Below are 18,659 nucleotides of genomic sequence, written 5' to 3'. Positions count from 1 at the left end.
CATTGAACACCTTCAAGAGTAAATTGGATGCTTATCTTGCTGGGATCCTATGACCCCAGCTGACTTCCTGCCCTTTGGGCAGGGGGCTGAACTCGATGATCTTCCAAGGTCCCTTCCAGCCCTAATGTCTATGAAATCTATGAAATATTTAAAGTACAAAACGGGAACAGCCTTTTTTTTTTCTTTTGATACTTCCTGCAGTTGAATATTGTAGACAGAGATGCATCTAAGACTTTGATTTTGCTGTTTCATTCCACCATGAGTTATTTCATTTCTGTCTGTCTGTTTGTAACTCCATGAAGGGTGTTGTGGGGGAAGGCATGGTGATTTGAGTGTTTTTGTTATAAACAAGTATTTCATGCTCAGTCCCTGGAAGGGCCAGACACTTTTGCACTTTCACCTTTGTTTTTAATATTTTTATAAAGGGGAAAATGGAGGGCGGGAAGCAGGGACAGAGAACAAGTCTCTCTCACTCTCTCTCTCTCTTCCTCCCACCCTCCACATTTTCCTGGACTGCTTCTGGATGCTGCTGCTCTACTCTTTGCTACCCTCAGTACCCTACTTGGCATATTGGACTTCTCTGAGACTATGTATGTCTTCTTTTTGCCATACTAAGTAGGTGGCAGGAGTGTTATCTGTATGGACAAACCAAGATGGCAACCCTGAAGAGAGGCAGAAACTGGCTCACAGGGACCAGCTTTGATGACACCCTCCAACTCTTATGTTTCTTGGTCTGAACATTTGAATTTGGACATTTCGTCTTGCAACAAAATGTGGGGTTCAAACAAGCACTGCTGTGTGGTATGTGGCACCACAGACCTGTCTGAATGCCACACACTGCACATGCAGGCATTCCCTGCACTGCTATTTTGCAGAGTAGGGATGGGGGACTGTTTCTTGATCCCATGGTCAAAAAAATCCAAGTGAGAAAAAGTGAGGTAGCACATGGGGCAGCAGCACATGCCGCCCAAAACCAGAGCCTTGTTGGCCAGAGTCATACTTCAGCTGCTGGCCAGGCTCCGTGCTGCAGGAATGCTGTAGCTGCCTCTTCCTGAGGCCCCCAGGACCCCATATAAGGTTTCAGCCCGAGCCTCCCCTATTTCACCTGGGGTATCCTACCCCCCACCAGAGCACGAATGGCATGGCCATTCCCCAGGGACAGGTGGCAGTGGCACAAAGTATGTCACTGCTACTTGTTCCAAGGGCAATGTACATTCCTGCTTGTGCTCTAAGGGAGCATTCTGCAAAGTGTAAGACAAATAGCTAGTCCTAAATGTGAAACCCTATGAAGGTTGTTGTGGGGGGAGAGGGTTCAATATCTAGTGGTATGAGTATTTTAATTGCTGGTGAGTGTTTCATTCTCAGCATTTGGGAGAGCCATAATTTTGCACCCTCACTTATTTTTTGTTTTTAATATTTTTATAATAAAACTTTTAAAAGCCCAATGAAAAAAATGTCCTTTCTTCTCTCACTTTCTTTTTCAGGGCCCATATAGTTTATCTGATACTAGAAATTTAAGTCTGGGAAGTTTTGTCCACCTTCCTTCTCAGAGGGGAAAACTATCTGTTGGAGGGATATTATCTATTATAAAACAGTAGAGCTCTGTGAAACTTGGCTTGTTTTCTTCTCAGGGGCTCCTATAAATGTATATTGGTTTGATCTATGTAAAGTGACCACCGCCTGAGTTTAATGTAAGTTTATGTTTCAAATGACTCCCCTGAACTCAAAGTGAGACTTGATCAAAATCTGAGTTTCCCGTAGTTTTGCCAAATATAGATACAAAACTGAACTTGCTCAGATTCACTTGATATGGGGCCCAGGCTAGTGATTTTTTTAGTAACTCATGATCTGAGATTTGAGTTCATGTAACAGTCAAGACCTGATAGATACTGGATGCATTTTTGTGGACATTCTTCACACTTAAGTGAATATATGTGGCTGTAAATATAAATTGCTTTATTTATGAAAACTGCCATTTTGCCAAACTGGTGCTTGTTACATACAGATTAAGTATGCTGTCATAATTTTTCAGTAATTTTCCACCTGCTGGATGCATTATTTTCTGCTAGCACACTTGGGTGTTCATTGAGCTCATACATCATATAAATCGAAACTAGGTATGTATAGAGCTGTGCGAGGCTTCAGACCGTGCTTCAGATCCAAAGAAGCTTTGGCATCCAAAGCAATATATCCAGATCAAAGCTCTAGCTTCTTTAGGCTTTCTGAAGCGGTTCAGAGCTTCCGAACCGCTTTGGAAAAGTTATGGAGATCTGACCATAGGGAATAATGGGGAATCAATTAAAGATCTATAACTTTGTTTTTGGTCTGATTTGGATGAACCTTGCAGGGGTGGTAGCCCCTGCTGAGAGCATAAAGCCTGCTAAGTTTCAAGAAGATAAGTGCAGGGGTTTGGGAGGAACTGCACCACAAAATCTTGAAAGCAAAACTCATGTCACATGTATGTGTTACACCACAGGATGGGTGAAAAGATGATCCTGTGTATATTAAGGCACAGCGGGCTGAAAACCGCAAGGGTGGTGGCCCCTGTTGAGGTCACAAAGCCTGCCAAGTATCAAGGAGATAAGTGCAGGGACTTGGGGGAAACTGCACCTCAAGCTACAGGCAAGCAAAACTCATGACATGGGTGACACTGTGCGTGTTAAGGCACACCAGGGTCAAAGCTGCAGGCATGCTAGCCGCTGCTGCGGCCATGAAGCCTGCCAGCTCCCGAGGAGGTAGGTGCAGGGTTTCTGGGTTCTGGGGCCCTGCACCTCTAGCTGCTGACAGGCAACACTCATGACAGAGGTGCTTGTGCAACTGACTGTCTCTGTCTTGGGGCAGTTGATTGTCCGTATTAATTATTTCCTCTGCTTAATCTGTGGTTTTGTAGGTGTTAATCCTTGATCATTAACTCATTACCTAGTAGCTACACTAGATAACGAGTTAATTAGCAGTAATTAGTTAATTAACACCAATCTTCTTGAAACTTGGCAGGCGTTATGCTCTCAGCAGAGGCTGCCACTCCTGCAAGTTTCATCTACATCAGACCAAAAAACAACAAAGTTATAGATATTTAATTGATTCCCCATTATACCCTATGGCCAGATCTCTGAGGCAGCTCCCAAGCTTCAGCGCCGCTTCAGCTGGATCGAAGTGGGAACTCGGTTTGGAGCTCCAGATCAGATCGCTGCCTAAGTGGTCAGATCTGAAGCCAGATCAAATAGCTGCCTACTCGCTCATGCCTAGCTATGTGTAGACTTATTTATTTATTTATTTTTTGAATGGCCTGGTTGCACATTCTCACTTTCCCACGCCTAACAGTTTTTCATGTATTTGACTGGTTTATCTGTATGCTGTAGAAATCTGTCATAGGAGATTGTAGCATCACTGAATAAATCAGATAAATTGTTTACAAAAAAGGGGAAAAATATTTTTAGCTTGGGATTTTAATAGCAACAATGCAAATAGGACTACTGAAAAACTCACTGAACATAGCCAGTATACTTTATTACATGTTTTTCTTTGGTATGGTTCCAAGGAACAATACAGGACAGCTCTGCATTCTTCCTTTACAGTAGCAGGATTTTTGAGGGTTGGCTTAAATCTAAATCAAGGCACTCTTTGCTAGAATTTATAGACCTGCCAATTGGAAACAACAGAAAAGAGGAGACACCTCAGTATAAAATATAATCACAGGACAATTCTGAGCTAAAAGTGCAGCCATGAAAAGGGTAAATAAGATCCTATATAAAGAGAGGTATTTACAGTAGAGATAGGGAAGTATTAACACCATTGTACAGGGCACTTGTGAGATCTCTCTTGGAATAATGTGTACACATCTGGTCATCCAGGTTCAAGAAAGATCATTTATAATTGTAACAGGTGTAGAAAGAGGTCTACAAGGAAGATCAGTACTTGTCCTACAAAAAGATACCAGTTTGACTTGTTACTCTAGTAAAATGAGGGATACATTTGTTCTTTCTGAATATGTTAGGGAGAGTAGAAGTCAGGGAGGAGAAAAGCTATATAAGCTAAAGAAGAATGTTGGCACAAAAACAAATTATTATAAATTTCATCTAATACATTTAGGAGTTAATTTTAAAAGTTTTCTAATCATCACAATAGGAACATTTTGGAGCAACCTTTCAATAGGAGCAAGAAGCCTAACTAGTTTAAAATAGATTTAGCATCCTTCTGAAATAAAGTGCTCAGTGATGTGGCCTAAAATATTTGGGTTATATTTGATTGATGATGATGTTCTTTCTAGTTCATAAACTATTCTCCCATGTGTGTGCACACATGTGTGTGTGTGCGTGTGTGTATGTGTGTAACCGTCTATAGGAACATATATTTATGTTTCTCCTCTTCTCCAACAGTAAATGTACCAAGGGTAAAAAACACAGAGAAAGTAACACTACCTCTGTAACTTTCTGTCCATCTTGCACACACTAAGAGTATTAAAATCAAACCAGTGTGTGAACGCCTCTTTTTCTCTCTTCTCCTATACCACTAAGTTGGAAAACCTACAGAAGAATATGTAACTGGTAGTGGGAAATCCAATTTTACATGTTTTTCCTGCTTTTCAACTGGCAAAAGATGAAAAATCAGAAAAGACTAGGAAAAAAGAGGTTTATGATGCATTTCTAAAAGAGCAGTTCACTGGTGGGAAAATTTCACATGGGCACTTTTCCCATGGAAATTCTCAAAGGAAAGTGACCCCCTTTGTCTAGCTATCTCTTATTAAAACAAAATTGTTTGCCAAATCAGAATATAAGAAAGAAAAAAATTCTGAATAAAATGTATGCAGTTTGGTTGTTTCACATACAAATGGTTAAATTCAGCTTGGAGTTACAACCTTATAGACCCAGTGAAAGTAATGAAACTAATCAAATATAACCCTTATTACAGTACTACATTACATTGTTGATGTAGATTAGTCTTTCCCTTCTCAGGCTAATTTGTTCATTTTTAGTATATATGTCTATTTTTAAGTATTATAAACATTACATTTTTTCTTTCCATAAAAGTAAGTGACTTGGATCAGTTAATTAAAAACAATACATTGTATCTACTACACCATGCATAAATTATAGTTGCAGGTTGCTGGTCCCTGGAGCTTTTTATGGTGGATCCCACATCCAAAGTTATGTGGTGCCACATCTTAAAATGTAGGCCACTTACTAGTCAAGATATTTTTTGGGTTTAGATGCATTGCCTCAGCTGATGTAACTTTATCTGCTTTTGGTTTTATGAACAGTTTAGTTGAGAACACAACCACTTCTAGGCTTATCACCATTTGCTTCAGATAGATATGCAAATTAGATGGTGGATTAAAGTTAACCTTTCAGAGTCTGTGGGCATGTCTACATGTTCATTAATTTGTCATAATTATACCACATTAATTTAATACCTGTAATGACAGGTGCTAACTTAATGCGCCATAATCAGTGGTACTGAGCATTAGTGCAGAAGAAAGCTTTTTATGTGACACTGATGTGCAGTAGAGTAAATCTAGTGCACATTAGCACAGGTTTTGCCAGCCACACTAATGTGCAGTAAAATTAGTCTTCTGCACATTGTGTGTTGTGTAGATTTGCCCTGTAATGAAGAATCTTATATTTTGTGCCATAATTCTTAATTTATTTCTGGTTCATCTGGACATGCAGTAGGAGTTGCTCTAGTCCAAGCAGCAGTTAATTACCATATATCACTGTTACAGAGGATTGAACCTCATTTGCATTGCTTTGTTTCTGGTTCAGCATAAGGAAACTAGATTTTTTTTAAAAAGACAAAAGTATGTTTTGTCATACCAGTCTTCTTATTCATGGACTTTGCTGATTCATGTATAACAAACAAATTGTATTTTTAACATATTGGCTCTTCAGGGAAGTTCCAGGTTTTATATCTGAGATTTCCACATATGTATGCCTCTCACAGTTTTAAATTTTTGTATCTGAGAACCTAGACTTCACACGCTTTTTCCTCTTGTTATAACCATCTTCTGCAGTTGCGTAGGGTTAAAATTCAAGTTGGCTTGTGGAACCTTGCCCTGCAGAAAGATTCCAATAGTAACCTGTGTCCATAATGACTTCCCCTTTCAATAGATGCCCTGGCATGTTAAGTCTATGGTATTATAAAATTGTTTGCAATAAATTCCTGTCCTTAGGCCAAAATGAATTTGAAGGCTGCTGAATTGTAGGCTGTTAATTGCTTGCTTTTTTAATGAATTGTACCTACTTCTCAGTTACAAAGTTACTGAGATTTCCCTCTTTATTCCCTTTGGCAATGTAAAGGAAATGAAAATAGCCCATAGCTGTTCTAGAATCAACACACACATTTTGTTTCTATCTTGCACTCAGTGCTCAGAGTAGTGGACAGGGAAAGGGACTGACCGAAAAACACTGTCGTTGGGTTACTCTCAGATTCCCAGGGCAGACATTAGAGCTGCCTAAGGCAGCCTTTTCACTGCTGTGAAATAACAGGTGGGCCCTCTGCAATTTTTGTTCCTGTTGAAAGAGCATTGGGAATTGCAGTGTTACTGAGCTTAATTTGGCCTGCAGGGTTTGTCATGCTATATCTCAGTATGTCAAAGGTTGGTGAAGCACCATTTCTCCCATTAAAATAAACAGTAACTCTTCTGTGTTTATTCTTAAAGGGAAGAACTGAATAAAATTAACAGTTTATACATTATGTAAACTGTGTATTAACCTTATAAACCTAAGGTTTGCAGACTTTAAACATTTAGAAAATTTCCCAATAAAATTATGTCCCTTCCCTTACCGTATATAGAATTCAGAAAACACATTTTTTTTTCTGGAGGAAGGGGGGCAAAAAGTTAATTCTTGAGGCCTGACATCACCAGACTGAGCTTCTATAACTGCTGACCTATCTGTTGGTGTCACAGTCACAGTACTGCTTTCTATTCCAAAGGTTGAGTCCCCTCATAGCAGGCTTATGTAGTGATGCCTGCTCCATGATGATTGCTTTTTAGCAGCAATAGGAATGCTGTTGCGAAATGATATTTTGGCTCCAAAGGCCATTGCAGTTGACTTCATTGAGCTTCAGCTTGCACCTTATGTAAAGAATGATTTATGTGGAATCCATTGCCTGTGAGGGAAGGTATAAAAAAGAATGACAATTGACTAGTAAAGTAGTTCATTGGCAAAAACTCTCTCTGCTTTCAGAAGTCAACTTAATACAAAGTTAGTATGTGTAGTTTCTGGCATCAAAGCTCTGGTTCCTATGCTAGGTTGTAATATGCCACTCTGAACGCTAGGTTTTCATTTTCTGTTAGATCATATTCAAATTATAATTATTTTAAATCAGTGCAAATAATTGTGCTATAAATTCAGACTTTAAAAACATTGTTTCCTTTTTGTAATAGATTAGAACATAAGAATTTTTTCTGTTTTACATAGCTTTTTAGTGACCTCTTCATCCTTATTTGTACAGAGTACATGTGCTTACAGATGAAAGAACCAGCTTTAAAGCAGTGGCTTCCTGATGCTATTGCACTGCGGTGCAGGCTGTCCCAAAACAGTTACATTTCTATTTTCCCATAAAAATACATTTTTCAAATGTAAAATGTTTCACAGAAATGGATTGGTTTTACAGAGGTTTTATACTGAAGATAACTTAGGTTCAGGATATAATTTCTAAAGGGAAAGAAGGGATTGAGATTGACTTGGCCCAGAATAGACATAGCCTGCTGACTAAAACACTCACTTGGGACATGGGATGCAAGAATCACTGGGTTCAATAAATACAGGCATACATGAATAACAAACTTTAATCTTGAAGGAGCAGTATGCAACCTCTGCAGATCCTGTCTGGATCTAAGGTTAGAAATAGACTTAGCTGAATGAAAGATGTTGTGGCCCAGCTGATCCTCTTCATTGCCTCTGGTCCCACCCTTGATGGTGCAGGACAGAGGGCAAAGAGATCTCCCTGTTTTCCTTTCTCAGCCAGACCCATACCATGCGGGGCTTTTTGCCACTCAGCCAGACCACATGTCCAAAATCACAGGAAATAGGTATGACTAATCAGGGAAAAGCCCTGCTTTCCTTGTTCAGCCAGACTTGCTTCCCCGTGATTAGAGAAGCAGGTGTGACTCAATGAAGAATCACTTTTCCCTACCCAGCAGGGCATGGGGCTGGTTGAGTAGGGAAAGCAGGGAAATCCCATCAAGCCAGAAACAATTCCCTGCTCCTGTGGAAAAGCAGATCTGACTGAGATGGGGAGGGCTTTTTCCTGCCCTACTAGATGCAGGGCATGGGTCTGACTGAGTAGATCAAGCGTCCACAGCAGTAAAGGGGCAGAATCTATTACTGCCATTTGTCACGCCTGTGATTTTCCTATCATGTGGCAAAAAAAAGTATCAATATCCATTTGCTGAGCATTTGTGCTGCCATAAAAAAAAATATGCTGGCATAAATAAACCATCAGGTAATATCCATTTCCACCCTGTTTAACTGAGGGGTCATCTCCCAGTTACCCAACTCCTTCAGTCTCTTGTTAGGAAGCCTCTCTAAATTATAACTTTTACACTACATGGGAGACAAAGGTGGAGGTTCTATTTCAGATCAAGCAAAATAGGCTCCTCCACTGGATTAGAGAGTTAGTCTCTTTCCCTTTGACTATAGAACAGCTACGCACTGACTTTTTAGTCTATTTGTTACAAAATCTAATTGATTTGGAACAGAACATCTCATTTCTGCACTTGAGTTAATCCATTTCTCATTTTTTTCCACAAAATTTTGAAAAGTCTTATTTTGCATTCTGTGTCTGAACAAACGTGCATTTCAGAACTTCAGAAATTTTACAAAACATAACTTGTTTTCTGACCATCCCTATTTTCAGAAGTACACAAGCAAAGTATTACTTCCTAGTGTAAGGTAAAATGGAATCAGAATTGTGATAAAAGCAAAGGTACTTCATTAATAGAAATGTTTAATTACCTGCAACTTGAGAATGTGAATATATTCAGCAAGAAAAATTGAAATATGTTTGATGAAGATTTATGATGTAAAACCACCAATAGATGTTGAGTCAAATTCAGTACAAAATCTCTTTAATCCTTCTGCCTTGCTGAATTTTTTTTTTCAGTGAAGTATGTTCTAAGATATATAAAATCAAGAGAGACACATTTCCCAAAATACAGCATTGAATTGTAGTATTTACACTTACCAAAAAAAACTTGGTGAATGATGTGTTTCAATCATACTTTAACAGTGCATGTTGAATATAATTTACTTTCAATATGTGGATACCAGTGAAATATTCTTGTTGTCAAGAACAAGAAGTCTTGTGCTAAAATACTGCCTCTGTGGTCAAAACACATCTTCCTTAAGTACCAAAACAGAATTTACACATTCTCTCAGATCTCAAGCTTGCTGCAGCAGATTTCCCAATAAAATATAGCACACATGGAAAAATACTATTAAAGGGCTTAAAAAAGGGAATGTTACAACTCATTTACTGTTACTTCAGTGCAATTTCTGTTGCTTGTTGTTTTATATAATAGAAATGGGGTGTAGGAGGATTGAAGACATGCATCCCTGTTAATTTACAGCTGAATTTATCATCCTTTTGTATACTTTCTAGTATGAAAGGTAACAAGGAGGGTTTCTACAAGTACATCAGCAACAACAGGAAAATCAGGGAAGTGTGGATACCTTACTGAATTGGGGAGGCAACCTAGTGATAAATAATGCTGAAAAGGTTGACATACTCAATGCCTTTTTCACCTCAGTCTTCACAGCAAAGGTCAGTTCCCAGACTACTGCACCTGGCAGCACAGTTTGGGGAGGAGGTGAGTAGCCAACAGGAGTGAAAAAGTAGGTTAGGGACTATTTAGACAAGCTAGATGTGTACAAGTTCATAGGGCCAGATGCAATGCACCCAAAGGTGCTGAGGGAAATGGCTGACAGGATTACAGAGCCACTGGCCATTATCTTGGAAAAAATTATGACAATTGGGGGAGGTTTCAAATGATTGGAAAAGGGCAAATATAGTGCCCATTTTTAAGAAAGGGAAGAAGAATGATCTAGGAAAGTACAGACTAGTCAGCATCACCTCAGTCCCTGGAAAAGTTCTGGAGCGGGTCCTCAAATAATCCATTTCTAACCACTTGGAGAAGGTGATTATGAACAGTAAGGATGGATTAACCAAGGGCAAGTCATGCCTAATCAACCTGATTGCCTTCTCTGATGAGATGATTGGCTCTGTAGATATGGGGAGAGCAGTGGATGTGATATACCTTGACTTTACCAAGGCTTTTGGTATGGTCTCCCATAACATTGTTGCAAACAAGATAAGAAAGTTTGGGTAGGATGAATGGACTGTAAAGTGGATAGAAAATTGGCTGGATCATCGGGCTCAGAGGTAATCAATGGTTCGATGCCTAGCTGGCAGCCAGTATCAAGTAGAGTGCTTGGCTGGTCCAGTGCCCCCCCAGTGCTTGGCTGGTCCTGGGTCAGTTTTATTCAATATCATAGAGTCATAGAAAATTAGGGTTGGAAGGGACCTCAGAAGGCTATTTAGTCCAACCTCCTGCTCAAAGCAGGCCCATCCCCAACTAGATCATTCCAGATAAGGCTTTGCTGAGCTGGGCCAAGGATGGAGATTCTACCACCTCTCTAGGTAACCTATCCCAATGTTTCACCACCCTCCCAGTAAGAAAGTTTTTCTTAATATCTAACCTAAATCCCCCTTGCTGCAACTTGAGACCATTGTTCTTTGTTCTGTCATCTGTTACCACTGACAACAGTCCAGCTCCGTCATCTCTGGAACAAACTTTCAGGTAGTTAAAAGCTGGTATGAATTCCCACCTTGATCTTCTCTTCTACAGGCTAGATAAGCCCAGTTCCCTCACCCTCTCTTTAGAAGCCATACGCCCCAGACCCCTAACCATTTTCATTGCTCTTCGCTGGACTGTCTCCAATTTGTCCACATCCATAGGCAATGGGGGGGGGGGCGGGCACAGGGGGCATGTTCCCACTCAGATTTCTGCACCAATGGTGGGGCGTGGGGCTGCAGACCAGCTGGAGCCAGCACCCGGCAGCAGCAGGGGCAGTGATGCAGAGTTGTACCCTCCTACTGTCAACACTTACACATTATCTATGCCCACATCCTTTCTGGGGGGAGGGAGGGGGCACAACTGGACACAGTATTCCAGATGTGGCCTCAATGGTGCCAAAGACGGGAAGAATCACTTCCCTCGATCTGCTGAGGGATTTAAGTATTGGCAGTCCCCCTGTTGCCAGTTCTATGGTTGACTTGTTTTCTATCCTGTGATTCTTAACTCTCTCCTCTCTTCTAAATTTCAGGCCTGGAAAATTCTGTTTTGCATTGATTTTTTTTTTTTTAATTATCTGGTGTTTCCTAGTGGTCCATCTCATAAAACCAGTACTGGCTTCTAGAAGTTATCTTTTAAGTATTTCATATTGTAAGTATGTCACAAAGCCAGTATTGGCTTCTAGAAGTTATTTTTTAGGTATATCAGATTGTGTGAATACAAAAGAAGCACCCATTGCAAGTTCTGGCTCTTTTAATACCTAAAAAATTCTTCTTGGAAGGTTGAGACTTATAGTACAGCTGTTTCTGACTTTTAACATGGTCACTAATATAGCTGTAAAGAAAATGGATTTTCTGGTGTGCATTGGGGGGAAACAATGACTTTTTGAAGATTTTGTGACAGGGTAAGATCAGGGAAAAGGACATAAAAAGATGTCAGACCCAGTACCCAAAAGCTATTCTGATACAGACCAGAGACATAAGCCTCATGTTTTACTTCCTGATGACATGACTTTAAGGGTAATTCAGGAAGCTTAAAACTAATGAAAATGGAAGCATGGTCCCTAGATACTTTATATTTTACCCAATCCAAAATCTTCTGAAGTCAATAAGAGACTTTGTATTAACCCAGAGCATTAGATAAATATCATTTGTTCAAATAACTATGTCAAAAACAGTAACAGGTTATTGTGTAAGCTGTCTTTTCTGCACATCTCTGATAAGAGCTAAAGAATAAACATGTATTTTTTTTTATCTTGTAGAAATGTGAGACTTGAATTTTCCTTTAGGAAAGTCATTACAATTTCTTATTAACAATCAGCAATGGTTTATCTTCACTCTTTAAAATAGATGAGTACAATTTTTCAAAAAGGCTTTTGATTAACATGTTCTATAGGGCATTTCCTGCCCAAAATGCTGAATTGGAATTTCACATAAAGGGAATACTAAACACTCTGTACATATGGGTTTTTATCTAATATCTGAGCTAGTGCTTTTGGTAACTTGAAAAGCTGCTTTGGGTGTTAAATTGGGCCTTTGGGGGCAAATCTGTATTGCTCTTCCAAGGCATCAGTCCTATACCATTCTCTTATTTGAAAGAATAGTAAAAAAAATTAAATTAATCTCCTGGTATAACCATAACTATGGCTTTGCGGCTAAATACACCATCCATTCACTCCAAAGAATCTTAAGGATAGAAATATATTACTATGTTTATTTTGAAAGAGTTACATTGTAGACATGTGACATTACAACCTAGTAAAGACAGAGCAAACCAATGCCTAATGCTCTATTATGTAGTAAATCACTTGAATCCAGGGGGAAGTTATCCTTTTACAATGTGTATTGACTTGGTTGGGTGGATCCGGAGGGGCAGTAGTGGCACTGCTGCATTGCCCTTTTGGACCTGACCATGGGAGCAGCAGCCAGGGATTTTAAGTCCCTAAAGTAGGTAAGAACTCCCTCCTCTTCTGTCTGTGCTCAGCAGCACATGCCCTCTTCTCCTATTAGCCACTTCCCCTTCCTGCAACTGCTTCTGTTTTCAGCTGACCTGGGGTGTGGGGAGCTCTAGAGTCCTTTCTGCCCTACTTCAGCTGGATTGTGCAGGGAGCCAGGCTCAGCCAGGGACAGTGGTGGGTGGTTTCCCTCCCCTGAGCCAGCTGCCAGGTTGGTAGGGAACAACCATGGAGACTGAGCAGGGAGGAGGAACTTACCTACTGCCACTGTTCCCAGGTAAGTCGGGCTGGAGCGAATCAGAAGTGGCTGTAGAGCTTCCACTGTTCAGCATGGAAGAGAAGGGAGGGGATGCCAAGAGTGAAGTGTGTATATGAGGGGAAGATTCAAGAACTTTAAAAAAAATAAGTCCCTAGCTGTTGTACCTGTGGCATGGTCACAGCCCTCATGTTACTTTTTTTAAGCACATTTCTGTTTTGCAAAGTACATTATTGCTGCTTTGTGCATTTGTTTAAGGAATGAGAAAAAATGCTGAAGCAGCATAAAGGCCCCCTCAGATGTTGAGAAATAATGCTTTGTTTCTTTTATTCAGGCATATTATTTTTGTAAGAATAATACTGGGAATAAGCATAAGCTTTAACACCACCCTGTGGTGTTGTGGTAATATGTTCATTTTACATCTGGTAAACAGGTACAGAGCTTAAGTGATTTATTTTTTTGTCCCATCATAAAACAAGGCAGAAATGCAGACCTAAGAAAATAACTCTGATCTCTTGACTCCCAGACAAGAAATCAGATTTCATCCAGTAAAATTCATCCTGGCTTATTAGTGATAAACCATCCAATCATGTGGACTTCATGAACTATGTCAGCTCATTTACTTACTCAAAATATTCCTATATTTTTTTTAAGTGAAAAGCATGCTGCATTCTGGGCCTAATTTTCCAACACGGTGAACCCTATCTTCCAATTGTGGTTCTGGCGGCACACATCATGGAGTACTGGTTTATTGTCCTCTCCCACACCTCTGTTGACTATCTTGTTGAAGCACAGTACAAAGTTCTCTGTGTTTAGAAATTTCCAAATAACATTTTTCAAGCTTTCCCAAAATCTGGAACGTGGGTATTTGGAACAGTATTCAGGCAGTTTCAAAAACAGACTACCAGTCTGTTTTGTAGTAAACATTTAATATGTACAAAATACAGTAAAAAGTACTTGGAATCTTACTAAAATAGCTTTTAAGTAGAAGCTGTTGGATCATAAATCCTTACATGGCCTTTCACCATTTTCTTGTAGTTAAATTTCAGTGTAAACTTCCTTGTTTTCAGATTTCAGTGTAACCTTCTCATTAAAGCCAGGTACAGACCTTACACTTTTACCGGCATAAGGGCTCCTATACACGTGAGTGGAGCCTGCTTTGATGCACTGGAAATCCAACACATCGAAGCAGACTCACTTAATCCAGTCTGCTGGAGCTTGGAAATTGATGTGCTCCGGCAGCCTTCCACATCATGTGCATCAGTGATGTAGTGCATCTACATGCTGAAAAAATGGCAGCAGGGTGCTTTGAAACAAAACCTGTTTGAGCTTTATTTCAAAGCGCCCCCACTGCCATTTTTTCAGTGCAGGGACATGTTATACATGTGCAGCTCACTAATTAAAGTGCCTGGCATTGAGTAAGATTAAGAAGTATTAACTAATACTAATCTTACTTATGTGTGGGCACTTTTAATTAGCACAGCTCGCTAACTATATTGCCTAGCACTGATTCTCACAACACGTGTAAAAATGGTCTAAGTGATCAGAAACCAGTCTATACCCATAACAAATCAGAAGTTCAGCATACGTAGACTGGTTTAAAAATGGCACAACCCAGTCTAAGATTTCTTCTCCCTCCCCTACCAAAGGGCAAATGTGTGTTCTGTTTCCTACCAATCTAAACTACACCACTTACAAAAAACCATGCAACTTAGATCAATTCCATCTCAGGCTTTTTGAAGATGTGCACCTAGCTTGAATGGGGCAAACTTTCGATTTAAAGGCATCTAGTTGCTAGCAAAGCATAATTTTTATAGATTCTGTGACAAATTCTTCATTCATAGGTTTTAATTTTGTTCCAAACAGCACACTGTGGTGAGCTATGCATTAATATCAGTGCTTCCACAGTAAATAAAGCTGGAATACATTGAGCTATGTTCAAAGCTATATTAAAAGCAGTACAGGTATTGTGGATCCAATCCTAACACTAAGCACGTCTCTGAATAAGCCATTAAGTCCACAAGTTTTTCTCTCTGTTTATGGCTCTAAGCTCTAACTTGTTGAGTACAAGCTGTGATAAGGTAGTGAATGTAAAAGTGAAAGGAAAAATGGGGAAGAAATAGAAAATGGAGAAGGAATTTTTCTACGTAATGGTAGCTTCCAAAACATTTTTGATCCCACGTAGTAGAGCTGCCACACCTTCCTTCTGAATGATTTTTGGCCCTTTGAGGAATTTTTTTTCTCTTCTGTTTTCTGAAGCTGTGCAGAAAAATAAGACCCAAACAAAAATCCTGTCTCCCCCATAACGTATCTTTCCCTTCCTTAGGGCTAAACAGTGAAATACTGTGTTATTTTACATGTTAATTACAAATACTCAGGTCTCTATTTCAGATGCAAAAATTGAGAGTTTTTTATTGCTAGTGTAAATATAAATATTAGAATATAATTTGCAGCTTTTATGTTTGTTTTTCCTATTAGCTATACACAGTAATTGTTGTTCTATGAGTTTCTTAGGTATTCTGAAAAGTTAGATGGGCCTACTGACACTCTTTACTTTGTGCAGCTGCCTAAATTCTGCTGATTCATCAAAATTAGGAAAAAATGGGATAAGCAGTCTGTCCCCAAATTTTACTTTGGGATTGGAAATGGTTTATATGTTCATATGTTCCTATTTTACCAATAAGCAAAGGGTTCTATTTTTTTTTCCTACGGTGACTGATGAGTGTATCCTTTCAGATTCTTTACTTGCTCTGTTTCTTAAATGAGGAATTTGGTAGGTTCATTACTTCAAGTTTTCACCTTAGGTTAAAAATAATTGGTGATAACTTGGAGTCTTGCAGGCAACTCCATATTCTGTTGACAGCTTCCCTGTCTCCCTGGATATTCTCAAAAAAGTTCTTAAACTCCTCCTCTAATTGTTTTTATCCTACGTACCACTGATGAGACTAAGGATTTGAAATTCTTAACTCTTGAATTCATACTTCTTCCCCCATGCTACTACAGATTGTGTCTTTTCTTAATTTGCTGTTTACTCATACAGTTAAAGTATATGTTATTTAATGGGGCTTAACTCATAATTGGAAACCCTGAGTTTAATCTGTTTATTTTCTGATGCCAGAAGCTTCTCTTCCAATGCTAATATTTCTGTTTTGGGTAATATATTGGCTTGGCCCCCTACCTAATTTGAAAATCTTCTATGTCATTTTCAGATTAATAGACTCTTCATTTTCTAATGCAGCTTTGTCTATTATACTTATGAAGAATTCCTTTGTACTAGTGTAAAGTGATATAAGCCATTTTAGTGTCTAATTTATATGCTTGTTGCTTCCATCTGATAGGCATTGTCTTGGCTTATATTGGTTACAATGCTCTCTTTTCTTGTGGATTCCAATTTTGAGCTCACTTCTGATCTTTTTTGTAGCATTTGGGATTCTCTGCCACGTTCACAGTATCAGAATGCTGTTCACTCTTTGCTTATTTGCAATGTGTGACTACTACTATTTATACCAGTTTTACAGCTTTACTCTGGACTGGGTGACATGCTTCCTCAGCAAATTCAATTTGCTGCGTCAATTCTGTTATATATTCGAGTAGTCTTTTTTCAGAGCTTTGTTTCAGATCTCAATCACAATTTAGTTTCTCATCAGGGACTCAGTTAACCCACCAAAATTGAAAAGCTCAGCCCAAGTTCATCCATAAATTCATCATTTTTACTTGCTTTCTGTTTGCGGAACTTGCTTTTTGGTGACAAGCCTGGGCTTGTAAGAGAGGCGAGGCTGACTTGCCTTTTGATATGCATCCTTCATTTGATTTTCTGAATAATATTATTTAATCCTAATTTAATAGTGTAAATTTTTTAGCAGACAGATACTTCCTATGGGTCAGGCACATATGCTCAGGCCTTTTTATGAGACACCTTGTGACAGAACCTGACCTTCAAGGCTGGCCATTGTGTCCCCTAGAGACTGTCCTGCTTGCCTTGATATGAGATAATTATCCAGTTGGGGAGGCTGCTTTCAGAGGCTAGTGTAAGCTCTGGCTGCTTCATCTGACCCAACTCATCATTGGGCTCCATTCCTTGCCCAGAGAAGGGCTACATCTCTTATTTTCAGTCTAGCCAAAAGTGGCTTACTTGACTCCAGGGCTCCAACCCCCCTGAACACCATCTCTCTTTCTCTGTAGTAGACCACTGGTCCTGCCTCTTACATTAGGCCCTGTTGGTCCTAATGTTGGTCTCACAAGCTTATGGCCTTATGCTGGTTTCAACACTCTGGGTTCAGCCATCTGGGTTGCCTTCAACCTATGAAGTACTACCCACACAGCCCACCAGCTCTACCTTGGCTTCAGCCTTTTGTGGCATGGAGTGCCTCCCAGGCACCCCACCCATGGCCTCCATTCACCCCCGTAGCCACATTCAAACCTCCAGGCAAAACAAGTACAGAAAACATTTAACCCAAGCCATTATACCATCTTGCCTCAGACAGGTCACTGAAGCTTTGTAGCTCCTCTTTCGATGTTCCCTTTTACTGCTTACTTCTCTGCAGCTGGTACTTTCACAGCTACCTTAAGCACTTTGTAAGCCTTACCTGCTGTATTTTGCCTCATGTAGTAACAGGGTCCCTTGACCCCTGTTACACACTTTAATAGTCATTTTAATGTTACATGGACTCCTGTTAATAAAAGTCTTGACTGACATCATGGTCCTTGTTTTACAGCAACTTCCATTTCTTTCTATTCGTATTTCTCTCTCTCTCCCTTTCTCTAGTCTCAGGGGCCTGTAACTGCATTAATTATAGCCTTCCATCTCCTCTTATCTTGTGTACCTTGCCCTTCCACCTTGACCCATCTTTACTTATCCCTTCCACATCAGCTTTTATGTTGTCTTCCCATTGTTGCTTTGGTCTACGTCAAGATCTTATCTCCACCTCAGCTTCCAAAACCTTCCTTACATGCCTTCTCTTATCAGTTCTCATGATATACCCTCTGCTCATTACACCCTCTGTGCTCTTATCTTGCTCAAGAAATCAGGTCTTTTTTAAAGGTCCGTAAGTTCTTGATGGTATCTTCTCCAGCATACTCCACTGTCTTGTACTGTACCTTAGCACTTTAGTTTCAACACTCTACTCCAGTTCGTTGAATCTTGAACTTACTCAGCATCATGCATATACATTTTAAAGATCACTCCAAGCCATTTATCTGTATGATAAATAATGTGTTTTCAAAAGTCATCAAAATGTTTACCTTAAGTTCTTATGAGAAAAAAATGGTTCAGGACTTTTCTCCACCTGCTGGGTTTACTGGCTTTTTGAGTAAGGGAGATTTCAGTGTTTTTTTTCCTTGCGTACCTGTTTTTGTGATAGCTGTTTTTGATTATGATATTCATGAATAAAGAATTAGATTATTTCAAGCAGTCATTACTTACTTACGTGTTTCACATGATTTAGAACTCCTTTCTTAAAGAACATTACTACTGGTTTTATTAATTCAAATATTCCTGCTATGGTAAGCTAATTTTCAAAATCAAATGTGGTCATACCATATGGTATCATAGGAACTTTATGGAGAAAGCAAGTTGAGCTACAGTACTTATTCATACAGTTTTGTTGATTGATTTGAATTGTTGTGGTACATTCAAAATATAAGGCATTTGGCTG

General features: G+C 39.5%; 1 protein-coding gene and 1 long non-coding RNA gene across 3 annotated transcripts in view; one reads left to right on the top strand and one right to left on the bottom strand.

Moving 5' to 3' along the window:
• ANO3 (anoctamin 3) overlaps positions 1 to 18,659 on the top strand; it is a 445,370-nt gene that overhangs the window by 48,693 nt on the left and 378,018 nt on the right. The window lies entirely within an intron of this gene.
• Positions 6,805 to 9,106, bottom strand: LOC109321276. The gene is made up of 2 exons (XR_002104017.1): positions 8,958 to 9,106; positions 6,805 to 7,107 (listed from the first exon to the last, which is right to left on the bottom strand). It is a non-coding gene; the product is annotated as an uncharacterized LOC109321276 (long non-coding RNA).

The sequence above is a fragment of the Crocodylus porosus genome, unplaced genomic scaffold (assembly GCF_001723895.1).
Source record: "Crocodylus porosus isolate Cpor-Errol unplaced genomic scaffold, CroPor_comp1, whole genome shotgun sequence".
Lineage (NCBI taxonomy): Eukaryota > Metazoa > Chordata > Crocodylia > Crocodylidae > Crocodylus > Crocodylus porosus.
This window is presented reverse-complemented; position numbering and strand designations above follow the sequence as displayed.